Raw genomic sequence first — 17,815 nt, 5'->3', positions numbered from 1 at the left:
AAGCTTTGGAAAGGATCATCATGGACCTCATAAATAAAGATATTGGGGACCTACAGACACTGGATCCTACCTTTGTTGGCTTTGTTTAAGGGCAGATCTGCTCCTCTTACCTTTGGTCGATTTTGAAACAGACCAAGAGAATTGACAAGAGAAGGTGGTCCACACAGCCTACCTCCTACCCAACCCTATCGATATACAATACCCCACTTGGGCATTACACAAGCACTCAGCTAAATATAAATACCCTATCACTCACTATGATGGTTACAAACTGGCTCAAGGACAGAACCCACATGGTTAGAATTGCTGAACCCATGTCAGACTCAAAACCAGTTACAAGTGGCGTCCCACAAGGCTCAGTCCTGGGACCTCTCAGTACAGGCCAACACAGAAGGACTGATGACTGCAAACTGGGCAACATAATCGACTCTCCAGCCGACACAAGCATCCTCCAAAAGGGCCTCATAGAAACAGACAACTGGTGCCAGAGCCATGGCCTCAAGCTAAACGCCAAAAAGTGTATAGTCATCCCTTTGGCAAAAACAAAGTGCCCACAAATTACCACATAGGTGGTAATCCATTAAGTACAGAAGAAGTCATTAGGGACCTGGGGACCCAAGTTGATATCAGTCTCTCATTTGACAACCACGTGGCCAAAGTGGTTAGAAAAACATGTTATATAGCCCACCTAATCATGAAGGGATTCACATCTAGATTAGGGGGGGTCATCGTGCCTCTTTACTCATCCCTCATCAGGCCCATAATTGAGTACAATGCCCCTTTTGGGATGTACCTTACCAAACACCTGCAGCAACAAGACCCCAGAAGTACCTCACCAAGAGGATCAAAGGGCTCAAACAGATGCCATATGCTGCCCGGTTAAAGAAACTCCAGCTCTACTCAGTGGCATACCACCTGCTCAGAAGCCATGTCCAACCCGGAATTAATGGACATGCTGCACCTCAGAAAATCCAAATCCCATCGAGCTACACGCTCCAGAGACTTGAACCTCAGCACTGAAATAAATAGGACATGCTGGAGGGACAGATTTATAACCCAGAGGCTCCCTTCACTCTGGAATAAAATCCCAGTCCAGGTTAGGCAGAGTCCCACATTGACTCTCTTCAAGAGGAATCTTGATAAGTGGATGGGAGATCGTAGGTTTACCCCAGCTATCACTTCTGTGTCACTGTTAGACAGAGGCACAGTATACTAACCTCAAAAAAAGGCATAGCAAAATTAATTTAAAATGGGTGGTGAAAGCCAAACACACTCTGGCTAGGCTTATAAATGCCCTAGGACAGATAGCCTAGTATGAACCTATGAACCTATGAACCTATAAGAGCTCTCTAATTAAACTAAACAGGAAATAAAAAGGACTGATTAAGTACAACAAGACCAATTTATGATGTCAGGATAGCCTCATATGCTAAAGACAACCACAAGGCCATTTACAGCTATATCCATATCCTTAAAGCAGCACCGAGTAGTGTGCCAATTTGGTGGTCAATGGTGCCACCTTCACTGAACAGTCTGACATAGCGAATCTGCTGGCTGACAAATTCAGCTCAAAGTTTACCCCCAACTCCCCCCACCTCCCTCATGAAGTATCTACTAGCATAACACCTCCAACTATTAGCAGAGAGCAGGTCCTGGTGGCCCTCACTAAAGCCAAAAACACAGCCTCAGTGGACCCTGACAATATCCAGGGATGCCTCTTTTTTAATTTCTCCAAATCCTTTGGGTTTCTAATACCATGACAAGAATGGACCTCATTCCCAAGTCAAAGTACGATTAAAGTTCATGAAATTAGTATTGTTTCCATCTTTGATGTCAGCCAAATGTGCTCTTTGCAGCACTCACAATGTGCCCAGTAATGACTCCTTCTGCAATTCGTACATTGTCACATGTTTTGGTAACATATCTAAATACGATTGCAGATTGTTTTTTATAAGACCTATTGCTCCTACTGCTATTGGAACTGTCTGGGTATCTTTCTTCCACATTGCTCTAATTTCTGCAAATCTTGATATTTTATGACTTTGTGTCTTTCTGTATGCAAGACACTGTAGTCACTGGGTGTAGCGATTTCAATGCTCAATGCTACTTTTGTCTTCTTTTCATAGGTTCATAAGAGTGTACTAGGCTAATGGCCCTGAAGCCTTTACAAGCCTAGCCCAAAAAAATTGCCTAGGCACCGTGCCACCCAATGTTAGTTCACAGTGCTCCTATCCAATAGGGCAACTGGAATGATCCCTGAAGTGAACTTTCTGTTACCCATCCACTCGTCAAGATTCCTCTTGAAAAAGGCCAATGAGGTGCTCTGCTTGACATGAATGGGAAGCTTATTCCAGAGTATGGGCAGTCTTTGGGAGATAAACCTGTCCCTCCAGCATGTTCTGTTAATTGTAGTAATGAGGTTGTGATCTCTGGAGCGTGTGGTGCAGGGGGATTGGGATTTCTTTAGGTGTAGCATTTCAAGTAGGGCTGGGTCGGACATGCTTTGTAAGTCAAGCAGAGCTCACCTCTAAGTAGATGATAACAGACTGGGAACAGCTGATGTTTCTTGAGTCTGTCCATGTAGGACATGTATTTAAGGCCGAGGATCCTTTTTGTGAGGTACTTTTGTGGCCTCTACAGCTGTTGTAGGTGTCTGGTCAGGTACATTCCAAATGGGGCATTATATTGGATGATTGGTCTAATGAGGGATGAGTAGAGAGGGATGATAACCTCTTTCTTCCTGTATGGAAACCTTTGGTTATAAGATGTGCCACATAGAAGACTTTCTGACCACAGTGGCAATGTGGTGGTTGAAGGTGAGGTGGCTGTCAACCTCGGTGCCCAGATCTCTTATGGCCCCTTCAGTGTTCAGTGGGCTCTCATTAATGTGGTAATTCATGGGAATTTAGTTTTTTCCAAAGGAGATGATAACGCGTTTTTTGGCGTTAAGCTTTAGGCCATGGTTCCAACACCAGTCATTGGTCTTCGACAGACCATTTTATAGGATGTCTGCATCACTTGGGGAGTTGATAATGACTCCTAACTTGCTGTCATCATCGACTTGGTCAGCCAAAGTCCTTCTGTGTTGTCCTGGACTTCTGAGAAGTAGATGCCAAACAGGAGAGGGCCCAGGACTGAGCCCTGTGGGACTCCAATAATGACTGGTCGACCGTCTGACTTGGAATCCGGAACTTTCACTCTGTGGGTCCTGTCTGTGAGCCAATTTGCCTAGTTTGGTGAGTTTATCAATGATACCTGAGTGGGGAATGGTATCAAAGGCCTTGGCCAGGTTGAGGTAGGCAGTATACACTGCCTTACCCTCATCCACAGCCTTGGTGACTGCCTTGAAGAAGTCAACCAGGTTCAGCAGGGAGGATCTCCCCTTGACAAAGCCAAACTGTGTGGGGTCAAGAGTTTGGAGATTGCCTATATCTTTGTTAAGCAGGTCCATGATGATGATGTGCTCCATAGCTTTGCATACTCATCACGCTAATGGGGCGATAGTTCCCAGGGTCTGTAGTTGCTCACCCTTTATGGAGTGGGATGACTGTAGCAGTGCACCATTCATTAGGGACATAGCCTGAGGTAAGACTATGATTGAACAGGGCACACAGATGTGGTGCCAGTTCGTTTTGTAGCTCATGTAGGACGCAACCAGGGATATTATCAGGTCCCATAGATGCTGTATTCTTGGCTTTGGACAAATGCGCTTTTACCTGTGCCACAGAAATGGTGGATACTAGGTTCTCTTCTGGTATTGTGTTAGGGTCCTTGGTGGGGGAGAGAGGTAAAGTTGGCACTGAATCTGTCGGCCAGTATTTTGGCTATATCTGTTGGCTCAGTATAGGAGGTGCCATTGTGCAATATCTCAGAGCAAATCTGGGTATTTGCCTTGGAGGTTTTTGATATAGCTATAGAAGGCTTTGTGGTTGTTTTTGGTGTCAGCTGCAATTCTGCCTTCATAGCTGGCTTTAAAGGATTTGATAAGGCATCTCAGTTTTTTGTTGAGACTGATAATAGTGGTTTTTCAGTCTTGTGACTTCATTTTTTTTCTGCAACAGTTTCTTCCTTCTGTTGTAGAGTTTATTGATGGCTGTGGATCCACTAGATTGGCTTCCTTTTTTTTGGAGGACAGCGTCTTAGTTCTATTTGGTATGGCAAGGTCCATGCATTTGTGTACATGCTCGTGCAGTGCATTGGTGTATGATTCAGCAGTCATGTAGTTATTTTCCATTGGCATGGGTGCCGAGAAGTTAGCCACCTCTGTTTTTAGGAGCCCAAAATCATCTTTAGAGAAGTTTTTCAGAGTGGTCACCTTAGCAGGGTGTGTAGGTGAGATGGAGATTTCCATGGTGATCAGTTTGTGGTCATATTTAACCAGTGAGGAATTGACTATATGTGTGGAGCAACGGTCTCCCATGTTGGTGATAACCAGGTGGAGGATGTTGCTTCCTCTAGTGGGGGTCAGAATGAGCTGGTACAGGGCACTGGAATTGAGAAATTCCAGAACACGTTGGGCCTGTACATTGGTACTTGAATAGTTTCCCCAGTTGATGGAAGGGTAGTTGAAGTCACCCAGTATGAGTGCATTGGGTTGGACCTTGATAGATTCCAGGGTGCTTAGGAACTTGGAGTGAGAGTCTAGAGACATGTTTGGTGTAGCAAGTTATGACTTGTATCACCGTCTTACCCAGTGTTAGTTGCACCTGAAATATCTTGGATGCATTGTGCGGGGCTACCAGTCTAGAGGTGTGTGTACCCTTTAAGAATATGGAGACCACTATATCTGGTTTTCTCACATCTATCTTTTGAACTGCCGGTAATGGGTGAACTCATATTATGTAGACTTCATCATTTTCTATGATGATTTGTGGTTCATGTTTCCAGTGATTTTCCACCCACTTCAATGCCCTAATGTTTGCACAATCCCCAGTGCAACAGTCTTGCCACATTATTGTGTCTTTCAGTATACAATCCTTCTGCCATAGTATGTCACAACCAGCAGCAAGGTGTGTGACTATTTCCAACTCTGTTTTACAAAACCTACATTTGTCTGTTTCTCCCACATGTTCAATGGACTTTGTAAACCAACGTGTACATAGCCTACTATCTTGAGACGCCAATATTAACCTTTCATCTTTTGATTTGAATTTGCCTCTCCTTAACCATTCTTGCGTTCGATCCTGATTGATGTGAGGTTCTTCCAGAAGTTTTCTATACTTACAACTATGGTTATGCATTTTCCACATTTCTTGCCTTTTCATCTGATCTTTCCTTCACCTTATATTCTTTATTTTGTTTTTTGGCACATTCAGTTGCTGCCTGATTTTTATCTACTTCTGCTTTGATTTCCATTCCTGCTTGACACCGACATGCTTTGGCTAGACTAAGCAGGGAAGTCATCTTAGATTTATTCTCCTCATGTTTCAAAACTTTCACTACATTTGGTTCTTGTGAGGCCAGCAGATATATGTACAGTCCCATAATTGCAGATATGTAATCAAATTCAAGGAGGCCCAGATCTCCTTCAGAATGGGGAATATATAATCTTGGTATGCACTGATTTTTATAAATCATTTAGTGAGCATGAAGCATCCTTCTTGTTTTCCTGTCTAATCTATCCAACACATTTCGGGGCCAGTCAATCACTCCAAAACTGTAAGTTAGGACAGGAAGAACAAATTGATTTATAGCTTGAATTTTGTTCCTAGATGTCAACACTGTTTTCAGGATTAATTTACATCTTCTAAAGTATTCCTAAGTTTTATTTGCATTTGTTCATATTTTATTGTTGATTCTTTATCAATTCCCAAATATTTATACACTCCCTCTTTCTCAAGTTCTTTTATTTCATATTCTTGTCCCAAACTGATGTTTTCTTGGTGCTGCAGTTTTCCTTCTTTAAAGGTTGCTTTTGCACATTTATCAAGACCAAACGACATTCTTATATCATCTGAAAAAGTTTTGACTACTTGCAGTTGTGCTTTCAGTTGCTCATCTGATGAGCTATACAGTTTTAAATCATCAACAAAGAGAAGATGAGAGGTTTTTACACTTTGTTGTTTTCTAGGAGCTAAAGTATAGTCATGGCCTAATATGTTAAGTAGACAACTTAAAGAATTAAGGGCAAGACAGAATAGCAGCGGTGACAGGGAGTCACCCTGGAATATCCCCCTTTGAATCTTTATCCCTGGAATAATAATTTTTAATTTATCATGGCTTAATTGCAAAGTGGTCTGCCCACTGTTTCATAGTTACTGTAATATAATTGATCAGTGTAGGGTGTAGCTTGTACATTTTTAAGCAGTCTTTAATCCATGAATGTGGGATACTATCAATTTTTTTTTTGTAGTCAATCCACGCCATACTTATATTCTTCCCCTTATTACAGTCTTCTATTATGCCTTTATTTAGCAACTGATGATCCTTTGTTCCATATCACTTTCATTTTATTACCCCTTTGTTCTATTGTCATGATAAAATTTTCTTCTAAATGACTATAAATTCTGTCTGTCTCAATTCTGGTGTATAGTTTATATGTCGTCGGAAGGCAAGTTATTGGTCTATACTTTTAAGGATAACTTGCAGGTTTTCACTTAAGTAAGAGCATTTATTTTTCCTGTTGTTAACCGGGTTGATGTCTGTTCAGGGTGTGCATATAAAATAGTTATTACTCATGGCTAAATCTTGCAAAGATGTTAATACTTTTAGCCAGAAGTTAGGTACTGCATCTGGGCCTGAGGTTTTCCAATTGGAGGCTTTTCTTAACTTTATCTCAATCTCTGTGGCAGTTACTTTATCCCATTTCATATCCTGTACCTTTGAACTTCTTATTCTTTATTTTACTTATGCTATCCATTTAGCATAATTATTGTGTTCCACAGGATCTTCATAGATATTTCTCCAAAATGTATCTATTTCTTCTTTTGTGGGTGGTGTTTCAATTCCTTTTATATTGTTTCCCAATTCTCTATAGAACTCTTTAGGTTCATCAATAAATTGCTTATTTTTGCTTATTTTGTACTTTTTCTTTATATTTATCTGTATATCTTCTAAGTTTGTCTGCCTGTGCTGAGATTTTTAGTTTATTATTTGTAATAGTGCAAGATAGATCCTGACATGCCTCCTATATAGCTTGATGCATGACCTATCAGGAACACGCAAGTCTCTTTTCCACTCTAGCCTCAAACAGGCTTTGTACCATGAGAATGGAGGACTGCAATGGCTATCCTGCTTCACAAGGGTGAACCATCAACTAACCCCTGAAACTACAGACCCATTTGCCTAACTAGTCTAATATGTAAAGCCATGGAATTAATTATCATGGAAATGATTTGCAAAGACATAGACAATCTTCAGACACTGGACCCAACCTGATTTGGCTTTGTCTAGGGAAGGTCATGCCTACTAAACCTGCTGGTCTTCTTTGAGAAGGTTACCAAGGTAATGGATGATGGGAAATGGTGTGTACCAGCTACCTGGACCTGACTAAGGAGTGTGATACAATACTCCACTTGGATACAGTTGACAAACTCACCAAACTGGGCATGAACTGCTACATAACTGCTGGCTCCCAGGCAGGACCCAGGAAGTCAGGACTGGTGACACCACCTCCACAAAGAGGCCAGTTACCAGTGGGGTACCTCAGGGCTCCATGCTGGGATGATTCCTATTTGGCATATACTTCTTGGAGGTAATGGTTAATGTTGAGAGCCCTTGGTTGATCTAATTCCCAGATGACTACAAATTGGCAGCTATCATAGATTTCTCCCATAATACAAACATCTTACAAAAGAGTGTGACCCAGATAAATGGTGCCAAGGTCATGGTTAAAACTCGATGCCAAGAAATACATTGGAGAGCCTTTTGGGAATATGGCCACTCAGGCTAATTAATCCATTGATAAGACACCCTTGAGAGGTGACCCAGTAGTCAGGGATCTGGGGACATATGTAGACAGTAATATGGCCTTTAACTAACATGTAGCTAAGGTAGTAAGAAAACCATTCTGTGTAACCCATCTTATAAGTAAGGGTATGGCATCCAGGTCCATGGATATCATTATGCCATTTTATTCAGCCCTCATCAGACCCATTATTGAGTATAATACCCACTTCGACATGTGCTTGACCAGATATATGCAACAGTTGGAAGACCACAAAGGTTTCTTATCAGAAGAATCCAGGGTATAAACACATTGTCCTGTATGCATTGCCTTAAAGGCCTGTCTCTGTGCTTAGTCTCCTACAGGTTACTGACAGCCAGTCTATGCCTGGTATACACATCATCCTCAGATCCAGCTGTGATGGAACTTTTGCACATCCATAAAACAAACAGCATCAAAACCACCAGATCCCATGATTTAAATTTTGCTTGCAACATAAATAGAACATGTTTGCAAGACAGTAGCTAGCTGGTAGGCATGTAATAAAAAGAAAAAAGAATCTCATAATACAAATTTAAAAATAGTAGGTTGAACCTCATTAGCAGTGGTCAGAGATTTGGATTTAATTTAAAACTTATTTTAAATTTCACAGCAAAAACACTGATAGACATTTGTTAAACAAAACAAAAAATTCTGACATTGCAAAACAGCATGATCAACAGTAAACATCTATTCCCCTGAAATTTATATATATATTTAAAATACATCTGGCAAGCCATTAAACAACAAGAGACATGCTAGGATTCATAGTCAAATGGCATACAGAGAAGCACTAATTACTAGCTATGTGAAGGGTGCAGTAATTCAAAAGACAGATGTGTAAGACTTCTGCTAACAGTATGGGACAGCTGACTGGATAAAAGGCACTATGACATCCTTGGATCCTCATGCTCTGGAACAGACTCCTCATCCATGTGAAGCAGAGTTCATCCCTAACCCTATTTAAGAGTAAACGTGGTCAATGAATAATAAATGGGAAATTCACTCCAAGTCTGCCCCCCCACCCATGTCTCTGATGAACAGAGGCAGACAGTAACTATGCCCAAACAAACACACCCCCCATAACCTTTAGAAATATCCTAACTGACATATACCCTCCTAATAAATGCCCATGATACATAGGGACACAACTGGGTTGGGTTGTGTGGCAAGTGGATGACTGGATAGGAAATAGAAAGTTCACCCCGCGGATCACTCCAGTGGCTTTACTTGACAGAGGCACTGGGAACTAACAGCAGCATGATGCCAGGGCACTTCTATGAGCTAGGCTTGTAAAGGCTCCAGGGCCATTGGCCTAGTACACACCTATGAGCCTATGAACCTATAAGTCTTATAAAAGCCCTGATGGTCGTTAGCCTAGTAGTTACCTATGATCATATGATTGTTCTTTCTTTACTACCTATCAAACTCAAATAATACTGCACTGCTTTGAGCCTTTATACATTTCTAACATAAGTAGGAAACAAATATCTGCCAGGGGCATAACAACTCAGGCACACCTGCTTTATGCAGTTCATAGGTTCATAGGTTCATAGGTAGGTACTAGGCTATTGGCCCTAGGGCCTATATAAGCTTAGCCAAAAAGATACCCTAGCTTTCGCCACCCAAGAAAATTATTTTCCTGTGCCCCTGTCGTGCAGAGCCATAGAAGTGATCCCTGGGGTGAATTTCCTAGTTCCCATCCAATCATCAAGATTTTTCCTTGAAGAGTGCTAATGAGGAGCTCTGTTTGACATAGATAGGTAGTCTGTTCCAGAGTATGGGAAGTCTCTGGGACAGGAATCTATCCCTCCAGCATGTTCTGTTTGTTGTGGTGACAAGGTTTAGGTCCCTAGAGCGTAAAATCCCTAGACTGGGATTTCTTTAAGTGGAGCATATCCAACAGCTCTGGGTTTGACATAGCTTTATACGTTAGTCAGAGATCGCCTCTGTGTAGGCGATATGCTACAGAGTAAAGCTGGAGTTTTTTGAGACGGTCTGCGTAGGGCATCTGTTTGAGGCCAGTAATCCTCTTTGTGAGGTATTTTTGTGGCCTTTCCAGTTGTTGTAGAAGTCTTGTGAGGTACATACCAAAAGGGGCGCTGTACTCTATAATGGGTCTAATGAGTGATGAGTAGAGGGGAACAATGACCTCTTTTTTTCTGGATGAGAAACCTTTTGTGATGAGGTGAGCCACGTAGAAGGATTTCCTGACCACTGTGGCGATGTGATTATCAAAGGAGAGATTACTGTCCACCTGTGTCTCAAGGTCTCTTATCACACTTTTGGCGTTAAGTAGACTACCACTTATGTGGTAGTTCATGGGTACAGAGTTTTTACCAAAAGGGATGACAATACACATTTTGGCATTGAGCTTCAGGCCATGGCTTTAACACCAGGCATCTGTCTCAGTGAGGCCCTTTTGTAGTATGTCCACATCATTAGGAGTTTTGATTATGGCTCCTAGTTTGCAGTCATCTGCAAACTTTGTTAGCCAAAGACCTTCTGTGTTAGCCTGTACTTCAGAGAAGTAGATACCAAACAGGAGAGGACCCAGGATTGAACCCTGTGGTACTCCACTTGTCACTGGTCTGAAGTCAGATTTGGAGTCTGCTACTTTCACAGTGTGAGTTCTGTCCATTCAAGGATATAGTGGAGCTAGATCCTATCTTGGCAGGCAGTGAGTATAAGGCAGAGAACCAGTGCTGTATGGGACATCAGTCCATTGTAAGATGTATGTTTAGACGCTGTGTATGCACACCTATGGGCAGTTTAGACGGTTATTTCACTTATCACCATGTCTCTGGGATGTGGGAGAAAACAAAACTCTTGATAAGAATACATGTGAGCACAGGAAGAACAAGTTGACTCCACCCAGAAGGCACTTCAGCAAGATCCGAACTGGAGAACCAAGCATTGTGAGCTTGCAATACTAATCAGTGAACCAATTTGATTCTTTTGTAAACGGCTAATTACTGATTGCCTGTCAAACTATCGCAACAAATTAAGGCCTAATTTAAAAAGAGTAATTCCTTCTCTCTTTTATTCCACAAAGAAGTTAGACCATCCAAATGAGAATACTGCCTCATCTGAAGTTTCTTGTCACAAATCTTTGAATTCTCTTTGAAGATGAAACTTTCAGTCAAATGGTCCCACACTTGTAATAATTCCATTACCAATTTATCGTCTTATTTTAAAGTTTATCCTGTCTGTAAGTTACAATCCTCATAAAATCATACTTATTATTATATTACTGCCATTGTACCTTCCCCATTAGTAATTTTCCACATCGTGCAGTCAGATCAAACAAATATCACTAAATTATCAAACCTTTATTTTAATAATCATCAGTCTTGTGAACCTATCTGATTGGATAAAATATGCATATGCCTTTCTGCTGTATGTGTACTAATATTGTGGGAATATGTGCATACACTGTAAAATAATGCTGAATGTTCAATTAATATGTTAGTTATATACCAACATAATGTGTCTATCTGAAACATGGCTCCGGCCATCAACCAAAGACAATGAGATCCTGCCTCCTGGTTACAATATACTTAGGGCAGATAGAGTAAAGAAAAGAGGAGGTGGAATAGCCGTCTTATATAATAGCACACTTAACATCATAACTAACCCTATACAACCACCCCAGGTCTCTAACGCTGAAATACTAGCTCTAAAAATTCTACTAAATAATCATAAGGGCATTAACCTAATTGTCACCTATATTCCCCCTGGGAACAATGTAGAAACACTAGAGGTCATTCTACATTGGATAGCCAACAACTACCCTCAAGAAACCATTGTCCTGGGATGTTAATATTGACTGGAACCAATGCACAGCACAGTCCAACCCCATCCCTGTTAACCTACATGGATTCTCTCAGATAATATCATCTACCACACGTACAGGTAACAATAACCAAAAAGAGAGTATACTAGACTGGATACTCACCAACAGTCATCCCCAGAACTATATGTCTGGAACTCTCCTAATGATCTTAGTGATCACCTGCTCACATACATCATGAAAGACAAAATTAATTGTACAAGCTTACCTATTTATAGGTCTATCAGATCCAAGAAAAACTTTGACCCAACTAAATTTCAACTTGAACTCAAATCATGTAACTGGACAAAACTAAAGTTCCTTCCCTTGATGAGGCAGTGTCATCATTTAACAATTCATTCCTTACTATACTTGACTCGCATGCCCTAAACGCTCAATAAGAATTAAAACTCAACTAGCACCCTGGCTAACAACAGACACCAAAACCAAAATAACAACTAGAGACAAAGCGTGGGATAAATGGTGCACTACCAAACTACCCTAGATCGTATCAAATTCCAACAACTTAGAAATGAGACTATAAAAGCCATCATACTAGATAAGAAAAATTACTTCTACAATCTGCAACATAAACATCAGAATAACCCTCAAAAGTACTGGGCAGGCATAAATAAACTTCTCCAACCAGGCAAATCCACTACTCCGACCCCAGGAACATTATCTGGCAAGAGCCAAGAAGATATAGCCAATTCATTCAATACTTTCTTCACAGAAACCATCCAGTCATTAGCTAACCAACTTTCTCCTCCCCACACTTCTATAAACACTATACCCGACTCACCACTCTATTTTAACTTCCAGCCAGTGTCCACATCCTTTATCAGATCCCTTTTGAAAAAACTGAAGCCAACCACCCTTTCAGCTGATCTTCTGCTGGCTGAATACCTGCAAATTGCTGCAGATGTCGTAGCCTACCCTATCTCAATCCTAATTAACAGAGCCATAACCGAGGCCTCAATCCCCTCAATTTGGAAAATATCCTATGTTATTCCACTCCACAAAGGAGGTTCATCCACAGAACTATCCAACTATAGACCTATAGCCATACTATCACCACTTGCCAAAATTATGGAAAAGTGCATGCACAACCAACTAATGCTCTATCTAACCCAAAATAAACTACTCACAGACTCTCAACATGGATTCAGACCCCATCATAGTACAACCACTGCCCTCCTCTCTTTTACTGAAAACATTAATCTTAACCGGAATAATAAAAAAATATCCTCCGCTCTCTTCCTGGAGCTATCAAAAGCCTTCGATATGGTAAACCATCAGTTACTTCTATATACTTTAAAAACCCTGTATCTAGATACTCCAGCCCTTGACTGGTTTCAAGCTTACTTCACTGGGAGACAACAAGCAGTAATGTGGCAAAACAAGCTCTCCTGCCTACTACCAAATACCATAGGAGTTCCTCAAGGTTCCATATTAGGACCTCTCCTCTTTTCAGTCTTCATAAACGACATCCAAACAGTCATCCCTGAAGCCACCTGCATTCAATATGCAGATGACTCAACTATAATATGTTCCAATGCCTCTCTTGCAAATCTACTAACTACCACCCAACATAGCTTCACCAAAGTCGAAAACTGGCTTGCCAACCATCTCCTGATCTTAAATCCAAACAAAACCAAGTTACTTCTCTTCTACCCAACCAATAGATCTCCGACTAAAAACGTCACTATAAAATCCAATAATGGGACCATCATCTCCCCAGACACCTATACAAAGCTATTAGGAGTAAACATTGACAATAAACTCAGATTTGATATACATATCAACCAAGCCATTAAGTTAGTCAACAAGAAACTTGGGACCCTACATAGAATTAAAGCCTTCCTTACCCCGAATGCCAGGGCAGCCACAGCCCGTTCACACCTTCTCTCTACCCTACTATATGCCTCTCCTGTCCTCACTCACCTTAACAAATCTGATCTGGCCAAGCTCTCATCCTGCTATAATCACATTGCCAGGTTCGTTACAGGCCTACCCTACAGAACACACCACTGTACTAACCTGAAAAAGCTTGGATGGATAGAATTCCCACACCTTCTTCACCAGTCCCAACTCATAGAGGCCTTCAAAATCCTTAAACAACCTGAGAATACCCCAGCACTAAAAAACTTAATGACTCCCTACTCCAATCTAAGCTGCCTTCGCTCAGCAAACAGACTCCTTGTCCAAACAACTAAATCTCTCAACCTAGGTAGTGATGCTATTTGCCAACACCACTGGTAAAATATGGAACTCTCTCCCAAATAACATCATGCTTGCAACTTCTCTAAGTCAATTCAAAATAGTCTAAAACTCCACTTCAAGTCACACTGGCTATGTCCTTGCTCAAACCCAGACTAGCTCTGTGCCATTAACTAAAACATAAACAACTAGCTAAGATGATAAGTACTTTGTAGACTGTGATAAAGAAATATGTATCCTGTCTAACTCTATGTCATTATACTGCCTAACATGTTATTAATGTTACATTTGTAGTAATCTCAGAAATAGTAATGGCAGTCTTGTACTTGTATGTAAATAGCCTATGTTTTTGTTAAGTTCTTTCAGCTCATTTACTGTACCTAATTATCAATGTAACTCTGTTGGAGCTTTTCTCCCCGGGCCTCCGCTGAAAAAGGGCATGTATCCAGTCGGACCATCCCGGTTAACAAATGTAAAATAAAATAAAATAAATAAATAATAAATAAATCTGCTGTATATACTATGTTCTATAGATGTATCTGAGCTTACTGTGAGGTAAATTCAAGATGGTGAATGTAGCATATCACTTATTAAGTCATATAATTCTGAGTATTATTGTATATTTTTATTATTAGCTCATTTGAGTGAGGTGGTGCAGCAGTAGCATTGTCGCCTCATAGTAAGAGGTTCTCCAGTTCGATTCTTGGCTGGGGTGCCTTTTGTGTGGAGTCTGCATGTCCTCCCTGTGTTTGTGTGGGTTTCCTCCCACAGTGCAAAGACATGCATCTGGAGTGTTTCTTCCTGGGCCTCTGCTGAAAATTGTCTTCATTCCAAGTCAGACTTTCCTGGTAAATGAATAGGATTTTTTTCTTTCTGGCTGTTGAAAAGGGGCCTTGCCTCTTAGATTTTCCAAGTAACCAAAGTCAAATAAATAAATAAATGCTACTTTCTGTCCAAAAGCAATATATATATAAAATTGATTCATTATGCCTTTTTTGAGTCATAGGAGCTCACATCACATATGCTTGGCTGCACCACTCCTAAATGACAGCTGGAGTACACATATTCCTATCAAGCATGCGCAGAGACTGAGACCTTATGTGCAAATGTCACACAACTGAAACATGTTGTTTACAGGGGAAAAGCTCCCCTGCTCTCTACATGTGGGTGACTTTGTTCCAACTTTGTCCCCCTTATGTAATTATTCTAACCCAACATTGCTGTACCTTGGAAAAAGACAAATAACTAACAGGCTGTGTAACGTGATCTTTCTCAATGGTGCAACAAACTCAGACTACAACAAGTTAGTAACATGCAAGTATTACAGTCTCACTGTCATTGAAACAAGCATTGCTAACAAGAGCAGCTGCCACCCAGAGCTAGAATGCATGAGCAACCGTGACATGAGCTAGGGTGATCTGAGAAAGTAAACAAAGCCACATAAAACAAATCAGTTTTTAGATAAGCAATTCATATGACAGGGGAAATGTAATCATGCTCTTATCAAGTAGTTTATCTCTTAAGCAGGAAAAAGTTTCATACTATCAGATGTATGCATGTATTTCCAAGTTTTCAAATTGAAAAATAATACATTGTATAGAGACATCCTTAATACAATTGTGTATAAGTAAGTTTGGGAAATGTCTTGAAAGAGGTGACCATCTAATTAGACAGCACCTAAGTAGGATATTTCTGTACGTATGGATTCATTTTTCCCTTAAACAGTTTTAATGACCAATTTTGATATCCATAAGTATTAAAAAGTATCATAAAAATAGTGGAATGATTTAAAGTTTTATCTCAAACACAAACCTTAATCCACTACAGTGAAAGTTTGCTTCAAATTGTGGGGTGTGAAAAGCATACAATATTTATTGAGCAGAGTTTATCATACAAGTATGAGTTATTTTAAATGTTTTAAAATTAGAGGCTTCCTTGTTCTGAGATTTTAGATTTTTACAGCACTTTCTCATCATACAAACTGTTAGATATTCCAGTGCACAGAACCTAATGTTATTAATGTTTACAACTAGAGGTGGTGAAATAAAAAATGAATATCATTGTCTTAAATTACAAGGCAAGTAATAAAATAGCCATTATCAGTTTGCCGGATCTGAAGTAAAAGGAAAATAACTGGAACACTTTTTTATCAAATATATCTCTCTGTCTCTCATTCTTTGTCTCTCACACTCTCCCTCTCTCACTCTTTGTATAACAGCACATAAGGTTTACTGAGTAGAATTTTTTTTTGGTCTGTAATTTTTTTGGGTCCTTTATGCCTTTGGTTCTCTAACTCAGAATGGGAGGTGAGTTTGTTGCAGGCAGATAGACTCACACATATATATCCACATTTATGCTTAGAGATGATTCAGCTTCATCAAACCAACTAACAAAATATTTTTAGAAAGTGGGAGGAAATGAGAGACCTGGGCCGAAACCCCTATGAATATGGGAAGAACATGTAAACAGTATGCAGATGATATCCAGAGAAAAATTGAAACCAGATTCCAAGTGCTATGAGACAGCAATGGCATCTGTTATGCTATCATGCTGCCTGCGGAATAGCCTCTGTCCATAAATTGTGAACATTTACTTGCTGAAGAAGTCTGTCTCTGAAAGCTGGATACCGTCATGCCCCTGATTATCATTAGGCTAGCTTTTAAATGATATTTAATGAGAAAATTAGAACAAAACAAAGGAACAAAATACTGGACAGATCCCAAGATGGAGGTTATGACTCTCATATTGATATTAACATCAATAAAAAGCTTAACTGTCTAATAGAAAGCATCCAAAAGACAAATATGTAAGACTTCTGCTAACAGCCTGGGACAGCTGACTGGATGCGAGCATCATTTTTCAGGAGCAGACCAGTTACTCTTTTTTATTGCGCTTGTACGATTCAGTAGTTAAGGACTATTAAAATAAGGAACATTATCCAAATCATCTTAATTTGAACCCTGCTCCCATTTGCAAATGGATGCCTTAGTTACAACTACAAGAAAAGCAGATTCCTGGTTTTAGAGTTTACATGGTAACCATAATTCATGATAATGCTGATACTTCCTTTTTGGTACTTGCTATGTGTAAACTATGAATGTAAGTATATATTCTACCAAATATCCTGGCATGGCTATTTTGTATGCTTTGCTATGAGAATTCAAGATAAAGAGGTAAGTGTAATATTTTCTCTCAAGAATATCTACCCTAAAAGAACTTCAGATATTAGAAGGGTGTATGCTGCAGTAAAGATTTATGATCTGAATATGTGATTATTAATTGTCATGCCGGATCTTGCTTTCCCTCCCACCTTTCCCACATGCAACCTTCCCATCCAGTTTGCAAAACAAGAGCATTCAATAAAACAAGCAGTAATGAGCCCTAACCTGTTAGCAGAGCATAAAATAATACATCCCAATTAAGGCCAGGCACGGCATCTGTGAAATACACTGAACTTTTGCTTTAAAGAACTGGCAGTGATGTTTGAAAGAGTACAATGGCAACTGGAAACACACGTCTGTACTTATTGCTACCTCTCAGTGGTTTCTATACCATCCTCATTAATATTACCATGAAAAGCAGACATTCTTTTAACTGTACATACACAGCATCAACCGAAGCAAAGAACCTGTATAGGAATTGCAAGTTGCAATGACTCATGATGGAATATATTTAATCCATGGGGATACTGAAGCTGATTACCTCTGCAGAGGATGCCATAAATGCTTCAGCAAGTTTAATTAGACTCCTAGTTATATGATTCATTTTGAGAATTGTTATGATTATTTTGAAACATATTTATATAATTCTTTAGCTGCTGTGTTTCCCCTTGAAGTCAG

At 40.1% G+C, this 17,815-nt stretch overlaps 1 protein-coding gene across 1 annotated transcript in view; it reads right to left on the bottom strand.

Moving 5' to 3' along the window:
- Positions 1–17,815, bottom strand: part of CHGB (chromogranin B) — a 404,164-nt gene that overhangs the window by 85,113 nt on the left and 301,236 nt on the right. The gene's annotated exons all lie outside the window — the stretch shown is intronic.

The sequence above is a fragment of the Protopterus annectens genome, chromosome 1.part2, assembly GCF_019279795.1.
Source record: "Protopterus annectens isolate FY-2018-M chromosome 1.part2, PAN1.0, whole genome shotgun sequence".
NCBI classification, from domain to species: Eukaryota; Metazoa; Chordata; order Ceratodontiformes; family Protopteridae; genus Protopterus; species Protopterus annectens.
This window is presented reverse-complemented; position numbering and strand designations above follow the sequence as displayed.